This window comes from Vulpes vulpes, chromosome 7, assembly GCF_048418805.1.
Source record: "Vulpes vulpes isolate BD-2025 chromosome 7, VulVul3, whole genome shotgun sequence".
Lineage (NCBI taxonomy): Eukaryota > Metazoa > Chordata > Mammalia > Carnivora > Canidae > Vulpes > Vulpes vulpes.
The window spans coordinates 76,721,174-76,737,659 of record NC_132786.1 but is presented as its reverse complement, the minus strand read 5'-3'; the positions used below and the strand labels follow the sequence as shown (position 1 = coordinate 76,737,659).

At 38.5% G+C, this 16,486-nt stretch overlaps 1 long non-coding RNA gene across 2 annotated transcripts in view; it reads right to left on the bottom strand.

Moving 5' to 3' along the window:
- LOC140599693 (uncharacterized) overlaps nucleotides 1–16,486 on the bottom strand; it is a 279,725-nt gene that overhangs the window by 3,915 nt on the left and 259,324 nt on the right. For both annotated transcript variants that reach the window (XR_012002646.1, XR_012002645.1), the window contains one exon: nucleotides 12,554–12,638. This is a non-coding gene — a long non-coding RNA (uncharacterized lncRNA). Of the gene's footprint in view, nucleotides 1–12,553; nucleotides 12,639–16,486 lie in introns of those variants that run through there.

Here is a 16,486-nt window from a genome sequence, read left to right as displayed (position 1 = left end):
TCAGAGATATTAATAAAATGACCACAATGTGCTGCAGAACAAGGTTTAGAGGTTGCTGTTCTTTAAGAAAAAGACTTGATGTGTATTTTTCTTTCTTTATTCCTTGTTGTCATTAATTTCATTTCATTTAATTTTAGAGCTTTAAAAGGAGGCTTTTAGTACATGTGCTGCCAAAGTGAGCAGAAGGAACTTTAAAGTTCATTTGCTCACCTTCCACTCTCTACGTTGAGTAGCCTGAAGCCCATATTTGTGACTTGGCTGGAATATCTAACCTGTTAGAGGCAGAGCTGATACTTGGGTATTTGACTGATAAAACAGTGCACTGTCCATAATATTGCAATATGTCCCTTTGGCTTGTTCTCCCTTTCATTTTTAGACATATGATCCGGCTCAGCTATGATGAAGGGGGAAAAAAAAAAACAAAAACAAATCAGTAAATGTCAAAGTTGAGAAATTATAGAGTTTTAGTTTTGAAAAAGTATAGACCATGAGGCATAGTCTATATAGATATAGGCAAATGTAGAATTTTAAAATGTAGTCTTCTAATTGTTTATGTTATCTGAATCAAAATGAAAATTCTAGGTTAGACTTTTAGTCTATGATATAGTTTTGGAATATAGGTGAGGTTTGGTGGGGTGAGGTCCAGAGGTGACAGCCAAGAAAGAATTTTTGAGATATCTTTGGTGCAAAATGGTGGTTTTATTAAAACATGGGGACAGGACCCAAGGGCAGGAATAGCTGCTGCACTAGGGTTGTGAGGGGTGGCTGATTATATATGGGAGTTGGTAGTAAGGAAAAAGGGAGGTTTTCAAAAGAATTTTTGCATACTAAAGAGGACCTACAAGATATTGGAGGCCTTGCAATTGCCAAGTTAAGGTTGTTTCTTACCTCTGGTAAAGCATTAAGACAGTTGAGAGTTTCCTTCTGGAAGTTATTGAGAAGAATGCTTTTATTTCTTGTAAATCACTAAGACATTTGTAAACTTAGGAAGACTCATGTCTTGCTGGACTGTAATCTCTATATGTTAACCATTTGTTTTTCATTTCCCTTAGATTTAGGGCAGCCAGTCATGTCTCTCACATGCCAGTAGAGGTGGGGTGGGTTGTAGGGTGTCAGTTTGTGCTTTGTCCTTAGCTTGCTTTCTGCTCCCTAATCAGTCTAGATAGAAATTTCACATTGATTTAGGAGAAAAAGTTTTAATGGATTTCTTCCCAAAAAGTTCCTATGGAAAAAAAAAAATATATATCTATGGAGAGATAGAGACACAGAGAAAGAGACAGTGAGACAGACAGACAGAGAGAATTCCAAGTGAAACAAAGCTAATAGTTCTTTTTATTTTAGGACTTTTCAAAAAATTTGTCTTGAAAATGAACAAGAACTATGAATCTCCCAGTTTTTCCTCAAAATTCATAAAACCAGCAACTCGGTTTTTTAAAAAAATCAAATCAAATATGTTATAATGCCTGTGGGATCTCTAGTGTGTTTTCAAGCAGTTGGGGAGACTCTTTCCATGGAGTTCCATGGCTTTAAATTCTGTCTGCGTGCTGGCGATATTCATATTTTTATCTCTGGCTTTGATTTCTCCCTTGAGGTCCAGAATCACATAGCTAAGTATCTTCACACCCCTATTCAGATATTTAATAGGCATTTCAAACATAACATAATCAGACTCTATATGTCCACCCCACACAGTCATACACACAACCTTTTTTTTTTTTCAAAGTTAATTCTTCCCAATAAATTACACCACCACCCACACAGTTTTCCAAAGACCAGATTTAAACTTGCTGTCATCTGGAATCATCACCTGTCGCAGGCTGCAATCTCTGGAGGCATAGGCTGAGATGACAACGTTTGATGTGCATATGTTTATTAGGGATCAATACTTGTGAAAGGAAGGGGGTGGAGGCAGGATTGAGCAGAGAGGAAGTAAACATTTGTAATGGTCCCAACAGTGTGCTACAGCCAAGCTGGCAGGGAGCTCTGCAGTGAATACTGCCCATCAGAGTTGCACCAGGTTAGGAGAAAACAGCTGCTCCGTTGGATGCCTGCCTGCCTCGTTCACATCAGTCACCATATCAGCTGTCCAGGGAAAGGCATAACCTACTTTCGAGAAGTTTCCTTACAAGCATGTGCTGATGTGGACTCTGCTGAATTCTTGAGGTGGACTCTGCAGATCTGCAGATTTCTCTCTCTGAGCTGCTTTCTCTGCCTTACAGAGTCTATTTATTTTGGTCTTACAGGATGTTCAGCTCTGTCTCTTAAACTCAGGGTAGTTACTCTGTGAGGCTCTGCCTGGGTTCCCTTTTCTTGACCCGTGACCTTGAATCTCTTTTAAGCTGTGACCTGGAGCAATTGTAGGGTTTACTTTGTCTGCTTTCCATCTTTCAGAGATCATTGACTTTTGTTTTCTGATATCTACTGTCTTGAAAATAGTGATTTCATATATTTTTTTGTTTTTGTTTGTCGGTTGGTTGTTTCAGGAAGGTGAATTGGTTCCTTGTTACTCCATCTTGGCCAGAAGTGGAAGTCCCTGGAGTTTATCTCTTAAACCCTTCTTTGTACAGTTTGTTTACTTTTGCAATAACTTACTTCCTTGCAAGCTCAAATTATGTCTTGCATCACGCCTCCATCTAAAACAGTCTGTGGTAATTGCCCTCATTATCATTTGAAAGACTTTTCTTGTTCCTCCTTTCCTTTCTTCCCTTGGTGTTAAACCCTTCTCTCCTTTTAAGAGAGAAAACATCAGACAGACACACACACACACACAAACATGCAACTTATTTTCATTTTGGTATTGTTACAGATCTTTAAAAATTGGGAATAAGAACATATATTACTTCATCTCACCCTGTCCTCAGGAGCTTAGAGGAGCTGCATCCAGTGACCTTTCTGTGATGATGGATACGCTCTGTATCTGTACCGGTCAAGGCAGTAACCAAGAATACTTGTGGCTAGGTGGCTAAGGAGCATCTGAAATGTGCCTAGAGCAACTGATAGACTAGGTTTCCATTTTATTTAATTGTGATTAATTTACATTTACATTTAGATAGCCACATGTGGCTAGTGGCTATCTCATTGGACATCACAGGGATACCATTTATTTTTTTGCTAGAGGTAAGTAGCAGTTTAGAATGTTGTGGATCACATCTCCCTTAGCTACCATTGTTTTTCTAAAGCAATCCATCTCATGACAGACTGAATTGCCACGGTATACATAGCATAGACTTACTTGTTATTTACATACAACTAATAGGTACTGACTATATGTGTGATAAAAATTTAATCTCTTTGAATTTTGATTTTCTGGACTAGCGGGGCTAATGGCACCTCCAAATAGGTTGCTGTAAGAGTTTGTGGAAGATAATGTATAGTACATAGTCGTTGTTTAGTAAACATCAATTTTTTCCTTTTTCTTTTTCAATATATTTCCTTTTAGAAATGAGAATCTTTCTGAAGGCCAGAAAATATTAAGCCAATCACACTTTAGTGTTATTAGGTTTAATAAATACCTCTGGTCTGGTTTTATTTATGCACAAGACACCTGCTCTTAAGGAAGGAAGGAGGAAAGTGAACTAGACTATCCTAGAGGAAACCAGATGCACTGAAGACAAGGGTCATCAACTTGAAATGTCAGCAGAGCAGGACAGCAAGAGAAAACCCAAAGTAGTTCAGCCTTCAAGAGAGCTAGCATTTTTTTTCACTCCCAGGTTATACTAGGTCACCCTTGTGTTTCCTGAACGTCAACAAAATTTCTTTCAGTCTGTTGTTCCTGAGAACACTTCATTCCAAGCCATCTTTTACCTTCGATGCTTCAGTTCAGTATAATGGGGCTGGACTGATGAGCTGGTGTAGCGGCTTGCTGCCCAGAGCCCCAGAGACAACATCCAGATCAGCGACAATGACAACAACAACAAAACACATTTAGTTTGTCTTTTAAAAATCACACCACAGGCATGCGAGAGACCTCATGTCTTGATCTCTGTTGTTTTTCCCCTAGTCCACTCATCTGGAGTGGAGTGTGGCAGAGAGTGCTCAACTAACAAGGAGCTTCTCTTTTTACCTGGTGTCTGCTCTGCGTGATTGTTTCTCTGCGAAGTGTGAAACTGTGAGCCGAGCTTTCCATTGCAAGTCATAAATGTCACAGGCAAACTTAGGACCGCATGTGTGCAGAGTGCTAAGATAATTGAGGAGGCATGATACCAGGTGTCGGAGAAGCAGGTGTCTCTGCCTTCTTTTGCTGGGTTCTCACCTGCACTGTGTGATGCTGGGAACATTATTTTACATCTCTGAGTTCTAGATTGCTCAGTTGCTAGAAGAAAAAGAAAAAGAAAAGAAGGGAGGAAGAAAGAGCTAAAATGAGGGTTATAGTGCTATTCAGGGTTGTGTGGATAAATGAGATTGCAAGAAAAGAAAAAGAACAAAAGGGCAACCTCGATAGGTTATATAGTTCTTATTTTCTATAACTATGGCATTCATTTATTTACACTGCACTCCTAGAATCTTAAGATACGTTCGAGGTTTATACATGTCAGATTTAATTATTTAAAAAAACATATATATTTCAACATATAGCTAGATTCTGACTAAAAAGAATGCTTTTCCTGCCAACACTGAATTATAAAGGCTGTATTGTATTAGAATCCTTAAAAAATAAGCCTTCACAAAGCTGCTGAGCTAAATTTGAAACTTGAGCAAGCGCCCAGTAGAGCACATATGTAGCTGAATTTATTAAAATGTCAGGCAAAGCTCATGGGCACCTCCAGCCGATGCCCACCTTCCGCTCCTATGGCTACCCTATGTACCGCAGGCAATGTGCAGAAGTTCACGTCAAATTGCTGGGAGATGTAAAAATATAATGGCTTTTATTTGTACTTGAAATCAGCTTTAATAGCAAAAAAAAAAAAAAGTCACTGAAATCTTCAATGTATTTTATGCAGTGAAATTTCATAAAATATTTCTGTTATCCCTGTGAAGCTATAATATCATCTTGAAACACTGCACTGTAAGCATATAAACAGGGCTCTCTGTTTCTTTCAAAGATGAAATTCAGGGAAATAAATTGAGACCTGACAATGAAAATGTATTTTTAGCACAAAGTTACCATTTGATAGGTGAGGGAATGGAACACACCAATGAAGAAAATCTCATTAAAGTATATGCTAGTGACATTGCAGCAGGTATTTATATGAGCTCTCATTGAACAACTATTACTACGGTCTCATAAATATAGTTCAGAGAAGCACCTAAGCATGCATACGTGGCAGTGATGGCAAATTGTCTTCTCCAGTATCTCTTCCCTCCTTTTTCCTAAGAGAGAGAATCTGGCTCTTTGCTGGCCACAGACCTCCATATAAAGACTACATTTTTTGACCTTCTTTGTACTAGATGGGGTCATGTAAGCAGAAATTTTACATGGCAAATTCTAGGAGCACCTCTGCCCTTTCTTGCCTTTTTTCTTCCATCTTATTGCCTGAAACATGAATGTGGCTGCTGGAGCTCTGACAGCAATTCTGCTCAACTGAGGAATGGTGCAGCAATATCTCTGCTGGGTTTGCAGAGCCACCTTACTAGCCTTGGGCTACCTATTAATGAATTATTTTGTACTGAAAAAAGTAAGTTTCTGTCTTGTCTGAGGCACTATTAGTATGTTTTTTGGTCACAATCAGTTACACAAAATCCTAATTAATATAGACGTCAAGTCACTTGAGGACAGAAATTATGGAACATTTTCAGAGTTCTGGTGACATCCAACCGAAAGCTATAGATTGCTTCACTTGGCTTAATTGTTATTCCATATTCTGGGGGCTGAATATAAAAGGAGGACTGCTACTTTTAAAACAAGTAATATGCATAATATAATTAATATGACACAATATAACATGATATATATATATATATATATACATGTTATATATAATGTACACAATAGGAGAAAAAATACTAAATTTCAAGATCAATTTTTAACAGACTACCAAAGTGGCATCTAGTGGCCTGTGTGCTGATAGAATAGTTACAATAGCAGAAAAATCTGCAGGTGGGGTAGCTCCTGTAATGTAAAAACCAAAACGTTTTCAAGAAGTCCTTGTAAAATAGAGCTGCATCTTGTGCAAGAATTGCATTCTTGGGGCACCTGAGTTGCTCAGTGGTTGAGCTCTGCCTTTGGCTCAGGTTGCGAGCTGGGGGTCCTTGGATCCAGTCCCATATCGGGCTCCCCACAGGGAACCTACTTCTCCGTCTGCCTGTGTCTCTGCCTTTCTGTGTCTCTCATGAATAAATAAAATCTTTTTTAAAAATTGCATTCTCAAGTTAGTATTTCTGGCAAAAAATCCCATGTAGTCAGTACTACCCTTAGAATTTTTATAAAGTTAGGATATATATTGTTTGGGGATACAGCTCTATTCAAATTTCTGGGCAGTCAAAATACTCCCTGTTTACGTTTATAATAAAATCCCTAATTGTAAGTGAACTAGTAGGGAGAAAACCCTGAACTTCTTCGCTTTTCTTCAGGGTTTACTTCAGATTTGTATATTAAATCTCTAAATCCCAGTACCCAATAAGATCTTTGTTTTGGTGAAGATTAAATAAAATAGAGGAAATTGCATTTCAACATATAGCTAGATTCAAAGTCAGCTTATGACGCACTAGGAGCCTAGGAAATCAGCTTCCTGTACTGTTTACATACCCTCCAGGTAGGGGGCAGGTACCAACATCTTTCAAAAGAGCATTGCTTATTTTCCATACACAATGCAATTTTATTAAGGGTATGTTTTATTTGTCTTGTGTTTTTTGTTGTTGTTTTCTTTTTCTTTTTCTTTTTCTTTTTTTTTTTTTTTTTTTTTTTTAAGGGAGTAGGTAGGGGCAGAGGGAGAAGGAGAGAGAGAGAATCTTAAGCAGGCTCCATGCCCAGCATGGAGCCCACTGCAGGGCTCAATTTTACAACTCTGAGATATGACCTGAGCTGAAATCAGGAGTCAGGGCGCTTAACCTACTGAGCCACCCAAGTGCCCCAGGGTATGTTTTTTAATTATAAACTTTTCAAAATTATTTGTAATTATGTACATAATGAATTCCAGAATTTTACTTTTTTTTTGTGTCCACGTTTATTTGCAAGATGTTGGTATGAATAATTCACCATATATGTGATTGATAGAGCATATTAGTTCATTGTTTTTTATTTTTATTGTTTTATTTTCTTTTTAATTGAAGAATAACATGTAGTTAACTAACTGTTTTAAAAATATATAATATGGTTTGCACTGGTTTTGTTTCTTAGTGCTATTTTCAACCTACTGAATGAACTCAATCTGTCGAGGCAGGAATGTAGCTGTATTCTGTGGATAAATCTCAGGGATAAAATAAAACTTTAAGTTTGGACTGACATGAAAAATAAATATGATATGACTCATTTGTTGCTTTAAAGGTTTGACAGAAGTGAACAATAAAGAATCTTTTAATTTAAAATTAATTTTTATTTGTAACAAAACATTATGGGGAAACAATTTAAAGAGTCACATAGTGCTGGGCACCTGGGTGGCTCCATCAATTAAGCATCCACCTTTGTTTCAGGCCATGATTGCAGGGTCCTGGGCTTGAGCCTGGCTCTCAGCAGGGAGTCTGCTTCTCCTCTGAGCCCCCCTTTCCTGGTTCGTGCTTTCTCTCTCTCAAATAAATAAATTTTTAAAAAATCTTTTAAAAAGCCACATAGTACTGAGAGTCATAAAAAGGCATCAGTCTCCTGTCCCCATCAGATATTCAGTGACTCCCCACAGGCAAAAACTTTCAATTCTTTAGTTGTTCCTTCTGATATTTATCTCTATGAGTGCAGAGAACATTGGCTATTGCTATTTGTTGGTTCAGCAATTCCAGACATATCATTGGATTTTTTATTTTGAGAGATGAAGATTTGGGTTTGTTTAGTCCTTTCCTTGCCATCATACTGTAAAAAATTTTGGTAAAACCCCTACATATTTTTTCTTGACAAAATATAAATATTATTTACTTAGAGCAAAATAGCATTCTATGATTATATTTTATTCCCTGAATGGCTATTTTTTTCCTGGAGATAATTGACTTAAGTTTACATTTACTTCTCTTTGAATATTTAAGCTTTATGCACCATTAAGGAACTCTGAAATTGTTTCCTAGGCAGTCCAGCCTCTTAGATCATTTATCAGTTGTATTTTTGTTCTGGAGAAACGCTCCTTGAAGCTTCTGCCATGCTACTAATCAGAATTCTTTGCTCTGTGGGTGTGACACACAGTTGATGTGGCTGTGCTGCTATTCAAGACTTTGCTTTGACTCTTCCTTTTATTGGATTCTCAGTTTCTTGACTCATGCCTTCCCCTCTTCTGATTTACTCTTGTATTTTGGTGAGACACATCTTCCAACTGCTTCCTGAGAAACGGTGCATGGGAAACAACTTCTGAAATTTTGCATATTTAAAAATATTTTTATTCTACCTTCATATGTGATGGATAGTCCTGTGGTTCTATAATTCTAGGTTAAAAATAATTTTCTTTCAGCACTTTAAAGGGAAAGTATTATTTTATTGTCTTTTAGGTGCCAGGGTTTGTGGTTAAGTCCAAGGCTATTCTTATTCTTAATCATTGTTAGTTGCTGTTTTCTTTTCTGGAAACGTTTACTATCTTCTTTTTTATTTTAGGGGAGTGATAGGTCAGTATTACCTGTACTATGCAACTTAAACTAAGATCATACTGTCTAACTTTATTTGTATCGAAACTATCTTGCCAAAGAGGGTAGATCTAAGACTGGTATGTGGAATTAATTCACTTTCCAAACTCTGGGTCTCTTCTGGGTAGTTAGCCTTATACATCTTTTTGAATTTTATTCAGATGAGTCTGTCATCTGCCATGTGCCATGAAATAATCCTAAGAAGGTGAGTTTTGACCCTGAGTGTCTAATAAGGTGTTCAGGGACCAGACAGTTAACTTTTCTTTTGCAATGCAAGGTTGCATACTTCTATAACAGCTGAATTTTTGTGATACATAGGCTGCACTCATCCTGGCTAAGATTCAACATAGATGGCTAACTAATGTCTTCCAATGGGAAAATTTATAGACTTTGTTGTACCGTATTTTATTATTCATCCTACTTTTCAATTGTTAAAATAATACATACTAAATGCAGAAAAACCCAGGAAAGAAATTTATTCTTGTACCAGAGATGATAAATATTCACATTTAATACCTGTTACAGAGAATTGAATGTGTCTTTCCTCACTTTAAGAATGTATCAGGAGCATCTCCTCATGTCACTAAATGTCATCCCACATATTATATAACATGATTTTTGATGGTTGCTCGTATTCCAGTATATAAACTTTCATTATGTTTATAAGCTTTTTCTTAGGACTTGAGACTTCCACTCTTGTTTTTGTTTTTGCCTTTGCTATCATAAGTACTGTGGTATCTGAAATGGCTCAAGTCTTATCAGCCTATAAATGAAAATGGAATTGCACTAACATTAGTTGTCAAATTATGACGTGTCACAGCCCCTTTCTGCATGATTTGATCCCATTAGTTATTTCCAGAAGGCCCTGGAGAAGTCTTATATAAAGGGATAAGTCAATATATGTCCTTCCCTTCGTGTGCATCTTCAAGGAATTACCAGCCACAGAAATTTAATGAGGGGTCTTGACTCTGTTGCTAATGCTGGTACCTTCTGGAGGGATGTGCTTCTCAGCTGGCCTACACTGCACCTTGGTAGGTCCTTTACAATATTGCAGACTCTACTATCACAATGATCTGCCAAAGAAAGGACAGAATGTGCTTTTTCCCACTTTGAGATGGAGTTTGTTTTCTAGGTCCTAAGGCAGCAATGTTTATACCCAGAGTCTCAGTGGGCATTTCTTGAAAACAGAACTTCAGCTTCTGACTTGAGGGCAGTGGTTTTTCAGCCTGGTTGTACATCACAGGACTTTTAGAAGATAGAGATGCTCAGCTCATACTTCAGATCTGATGATATACTTTCCCAAGTAGAACCATAGGATGTGCATTTCAAAGTTGATTAAAGTACATCTGTTTTGTTGTATGTAGTAGATCCTGTTGGTTCTCCTTATAAATCCTCTGTCCTGGAATTATAGCCCTCCCTGAGCTACTGCAAATGCTGTAGTTAACAGCTTATACTTGTGGTCTTCCCCAGGGATTATATTTACCTTCTTGCCCAGAGATGCCAAGGAAGCAATGCCAGTTCCATAGAAGTTTTATTAGAGAGTACATGGATCCCTGTCACAGGCTCTAATTCTGGGTAATCGGGTCTAAGACAATGTGTAACAAGGCTACTCTTCTAGAGGCCTATGAGCAGTCCATGGAACTGGTTGAGGGACAGACTTAATGTTATTTCAACCACTGGTCTGATTTTTCTCCTTCTCCAGAGTACTCCTATCAATGAGCATGCACACACACCCCTGCTTCTACACACATGCACACACAGAGAAGTATTTCACTTTCTTTTTAACAGAAAAACAAGTCTCATGCATATTAACTCATCTACTACTTCCTGCTGCTACATGTATTGACCTCTATCATCGGGCACATTTTTTTTTATTTCCTAAGTATCAATAACTATAAATGAAATTGCTGGTCTGATAATAAGACTTTTGATTCACATTGCCGATGGTTTCTCTGAGAGTTAATTCTGATTTACTCTGTAAAAACTAGTGTACAAGGTTCCTAGGACTACCAGTTTTCTACTCTAGTTTCTCTGGGAAGAGGAGGAGTCAGACAGACTATGGTGATGACAGTCTATTGTTGTAAAAATGGAAGTAAATATAGGTAAGAATATTTCTTACCTAGAGGCATGGGGGTTGGGGAGAAGATTTGATAAATCTTTAGGACAAGGATGATAGCATGTAAAATGACAGATTCTTAGTTTGAGATGGAGGGACTTGGATGTTATCCATGCTAAGAGATTTTTTTTTCAGTCACCATATTCTAACTGTACAAGGAGGAAAAGGGCTGATGTAATTGAGTTCAGTCCAAGACCATGAGCTCAGTCATGCTACTATGGAATGCATTGGTAAAAGGAAGAGAAGAAATAGCCTTGCATGGAGCAAACACTCTTTTCTCCTTCTTCCTTCGAATATTCTTCCTGTAATTTTCTTTGGCATTGAATTGTAAAGGCAGCTATAAATGTGTATTTGTGATTTTGTGAGATTTGGGCATAGATATAATGAATAACTTTATATATAAATCTTTTTGCACTAGAGGACTTCAAGTCTGCCCATTATAACCTTCTACTTAACTACATCGGTAAATGCATAAAGCAATTCCAAACACCTATTTTGCTAATAGCAGGCACCTTCAAGGGAGGTCAAGAGGTAATGTGGGTTCTCTGATATTAGGGAGTCTCTTCTGTAAGATTCTCATTATCTGAGGATTTTAAAAAAAGATTTTATTTATTTATTCATGAGATACACAGATAGAGAGAGGCAGAGACATAGGCAGAGGCAGAAGCAGGCTTTATGCAAGGAGCCCGAAGTGGGACTCGATTCCAGGACTCCAGGATCATGCCCTGAGCCTAAGACAGACGCTCAAACACTGAGCCACACAGGCATCCCTATCTGAGAATTTATATACCTAGGTTTTTGAGAAGAAATGAAAAACTGAAAAAAATATCTGAAAAAAAAAACTTAAAGAAAAGAAAGTAATAGGAATTCTATCCATCTTTGCCTTAATTCTCATGAGAGCAGAAATCTAGGAAAACCTACTCATGAGTTACTATTCTTTTAGATCTAGGCCTTGAAGGCACATGAAATCGTTTACTAAAATTTAGCCTGGAAATAGGTTAATATAAAAAGATTCATTATTTGTATACCATCCCTCTGCAAACACTTTTTCCAAAACATCTTTTTAAAAGGTTTAATATGGCCGAAGAATCACAGAGAGCCGGATGTATACATGCAGGCAGGTAACACTTTCTGCTCAGAAGTGGTCACAATCAGGGCATTGTGTAGAGCAGGGACATCTGATGTGGCTGCACAAACACCCTCATAGAGGTGCTGAATCATCTTGGAAAGCTAGAGAGGAGCTCTGTGCCAGCAACTCCCCTAAGCTGCCTTCAAAACTGGCCTTATTAAATTTCTGCTGGGTAATTTGCTCTGGGGATCTCCTGAGTTACTTGAATGGATAAAAATAAGCTGTCAACCTGTGAGCTAACTCTAGTTAGTAGAACAGGGTTCCAGTGGATTCTGCTTCTGCTTTCAGCCAAGTTCACTCGGGGTTAATGTGATGCTAAGGCTCCTACTTGCTCCTGCCTGCACCACAAACTCCTTGTCACTTGCCCTGTCTAGTTCCTCCTGTCCCTTTTTTAGGTAAAAAAGTTATGCTAATATAAATAAGAAAAAAGACTAATACATTATGTTTCCATCTTTCCCCAGGGAGACCTGACTGGGCATAGTTCTTCTGAAACTGTAGGGCTTGCAACTGGGTTTCCTCCTTTGAGTTGATCCCAACATCCTACTATTTTCACAGAATATTTCTGAGCCTTAGTCACTGAGGTTCTAGCTATTGTCCCAGGATGTTCTTCTTACCTGTGCAGGTCAGTGGCTGTAATGCACACTTGCTGGATCCAGGTACTGTCTGGATTTACACATGGAAACTGCAAATTAGACTAAACTAGAAGAAGAATGATAAAAAGAAATATTAATGATAAGAAATGGCCCTAACTAGATGTAAAATAACAATAAAACAATAAAACATGTCAGCCCTTGAGCTGACATTCTCACTGGGGTCAGATAACAGCCAGTAGATTATATAGTAGGTTATGGTAGGCATAACTGTCTCTGTCCTCTACAGAGAGACTTCCCTACAGGGCTCCCTGTAGGGACTCCTAGAAGGGAGTCCAGGTGAGGACACCTGGAACCTCTAACTGGTGAGGACACCTGGAAGGGAAACCAAATGGGGAGTCACAGGTCACTCTTGTCTTTGAAAATACATGCAAGGTCTCACAGGAGCTGTCCTAGAGCCACACTAGGCCCTGAGATCCCATGCCTGAGAGCAATACTGTGGGCCTAAAGCAGGGCCAGTGTCTCTCCCATCCTTCCCTGCCTGCTGAGGGGGATAAGAAAACACATCTAAAATAGTTGTTGGGTGCAGAAGACTGGGGAAGGGACCAGGCTGACAATTACGCAGTTACTGGAAGGGGGGCTTCAATGAGGAGAAAAGAAAGCAGGAAAATTATTGTTCTGCCACTAAATAACAGTTCTTGAGTTCAAGGAAGAAAGGGTAAGAGGAAAGGAAGAGAGGAGAGGCAAAACAGTAAAGAGCAAAGAATAAATAGAATGGCACAAGTGAGCAATATGGAAGATGGTTATGGAGAGTCTTCTCATAGTAGAAGGAGAGGAAGGAGAAAGCCACTTAACCTTGCCACCTACCTTTTTGGATTTGGAATTGGAGAAGTGGTGGCATAAAATTCAATCCAATTAACAGGATAAAAGGGGATTTACTATATGCCAGATGCCATGTTTCATGCTCTAAGGGATGAGAAAAGGAAAGAACAGTGCCTGCCTATGGGGGCAATGGCAATATGGCAAGAGAGAGACCTATTCAGAAGGAATAATAATTCCCAACCCACTGAAGTAAGATCCATGATAAAGATACAAGAGGGCAGCAGCATGGGGACAGAGGAGAGCAGAGAAATGAATGCTACCTTAGGAGCCTCATAGAGCAGCTCTGAGTATGACCAACCAGGACACAGAGCAGATACAGAGGAAGGGAACGACCCTCAGATTAAGGAGAGAGTCTGAGTAGAATGAGGCTTGGAGCTGGGGAAAGTGGCCTGTTTTTGGAGTAAGGTGAATACTCATTCAGTGGTAAGGCTGCGAGGCCAAAGTTGCAAGGTCAGGCTGAGAGGGCTGGATCTGATAGTGCATAGGATGGGAACATTGAGTGCTATTAAAAAAGAGATTGACGAAATCACAATTGTGAATGTGAATCTCGAAGTATTATGCATGATGTACCAAAGAAAGCAGAGACTGGAGAAAGGGAGCATTGCATGGCAATCTCCCAGGTGTTGTTTGGATTTATGCATATCCTACAAGCATAGGCACTGCCTTTGTACTGACAAGGATGTTTTTATAGTGAATAGTCTTGGAAGAGAGGTAATGTCTCTCTTTAGAGCAAAACCATGCAGACCCACTGTCCCAGAAGATTCAGTTTCTCTAAGATCAGACTTTCCTTTCCTCTAATGCAACCCACTGCCTATGCAGGAATCTGTGAGTGTCTATCTCAGTGCCCTGGTGGAACGTGGAAATAAGGGGAACTGGCAGAGATATGTTGCTTATGTTTTCTGTACTGTGAGAAATAAATCACACTGTTTCTGACTCAATAGTCTATGGTGTCTGCCATAATCCATGAAACCATGACAGGCTAACTCATCACCTGCACGTAGTGTAAAACTCTCAAATTGTTCATAATTTTCAATGGAGGAAGTACTGTGAAGAAGCTTTTTCAGTAATATAAGTGGGGAATACTTGTTTTAGGGCAAAAATAGAATTTTACTTATTTTTGTGCCAGGAACCTGACATTTACATATGACTTATTTTATTTTATTTTATTTTATTTTATTTTATTTTATTTTTTTAAAGATTTTATTTTATTTATTCATGAGACAGAGACACACACACACACACACACACAGAGAGAGAGAGAGAGAGAGAGAGAGAGAGAGAGAGGCAGAGACACAGGCAGAGGGAGAAGCAGGCTCCATGCAGGGAGCCCACGGTGGGACTTGGCTGGGACTCCAGGATCACACCGTGGGCTGAAGGTGGCGCTAAACCGCTGAGCCACTCAGGCTGCCCCTGACTGATTTTATAATGTCTAGAAAATACTGTTTCCAAATGTTGGGAAATATCAGGAGGGGAGACAGAACATAAAGACTCCTAACTCGGGGAAACGAACTAGGGGTGATGGAAGGGGAGGAAGGCGGGTGTCCGAGGGGAATGGGTGACGGGCACTGAGGTGGACACTTGACGGGATGAGCACTGGGTGTTTTTCTGTATGTTGGTAAATTGAACACCAATAAAAATTAATTTTAAAAAAAATAAAATTATATATTTCAAGAAAAAAAAAAAAAAAGAAAATACTGTTTCCTTACTACAAACAGCCTGACCCAACCCCATTCACTGTGGTCAGTTCATCCCATACTTTTTTTCTCTGAGTCTCACCTGCTAGAGTCTCAGAGGGGAAGTATGGCTCCAGGACAGGATGGGTGCCAGGGATTCCTATCCTGCAGAGAGTATTTTTACGCTTGGTGTTTGCTTTCAGTGTGCCTAAATAGCTGTCCTAAAATATCTTCCCTATTGTAAATATTCTGGATTCAGCCAGTAGCCTAGCCTATCCTAATTAATCAGTAAATATTTAGAGCCTAAAAGTGAAATAAAGTAATTAAAATTTTAAAATAGAATAAGTTAGGAAATTCTTGTCTTTAATCACCTACCTCAATTCCAAAGATAGAGTTGTGTTTAAAGTTCTTTAATTTATTGTCTTTATACAATGTGATGGATTCTAGCTAGATATTTCTAAGTGGCTCTGCCACTCATTGTGTAATCCTGAACCTCCGTCTTCTCACTATGAAGTGGGACTTGATTATTTTTAAGGTCTTTTCCAGCATTGGATTCCAAGAAGCCCAGTTCATGGAACTGAATAATAACGTTATTTCCAACTTCTTTTCCTCCTGAAAAACATAGCCAGAAAAGTTATTTTATTTGGAAAGAAGGAAAGATGTGTGAGTTGAATATGTGAATATGTTAAACAAGTTTCTTAGTTTCTTTTGCTATTAACAGCTTTCTGGTCCCTTTCTTCACTTTGAAGGAAAGCCTGAATGAGAGGGTAGCAATTCTTTAACTTTTGAGTAGCTTCATAGTATCTTCCATCTTTTTTTCAAAGATGACAAACAATGGGTTTCGTTAAGATTCTTTCACATGGGCATAAAAATGGTGATAATCCCACCAAAATATAGAAACATAGTTTGAGTAATGAGACTTTAGTTTATTACTGCAACTAGTGATTAGCTTTTATTGTCAGCAAGAAGTGTGAAAAATCAGATAGGAAGATTCCTCATTGTTGGAAGGAATGCCCTACTAACCGTGATTGCACACACAAAAAAGGCACCTCATCGTGGTGTTTCTTCTGCCAAGTGTAAAGATGGGCATATGGCCGTGAGCTCAGTTGGTTGGGTCACTGTGTTATAGAGGCCAAGATCATGGGTTTAAGTCCAATATGGACCAATCATCTCTTTTCTTTTCTGCCTAACTAGACATCACACCCTATTGATGGCATGTCAGTTATCACTTCATACATGATAGCAAAAAAGTAATCAAGTCCATTCTGTCTGCTTTGAGTTCATGATGTCTTTACATGCTAATACAATTTATTTCAATAATTGCTAATTGCTGCAATGTGCTTGTAGGAAAGTTTGGCCCGATATCTATTCTGGAGAAGCTTATCATCTTGAATGGAAAAAG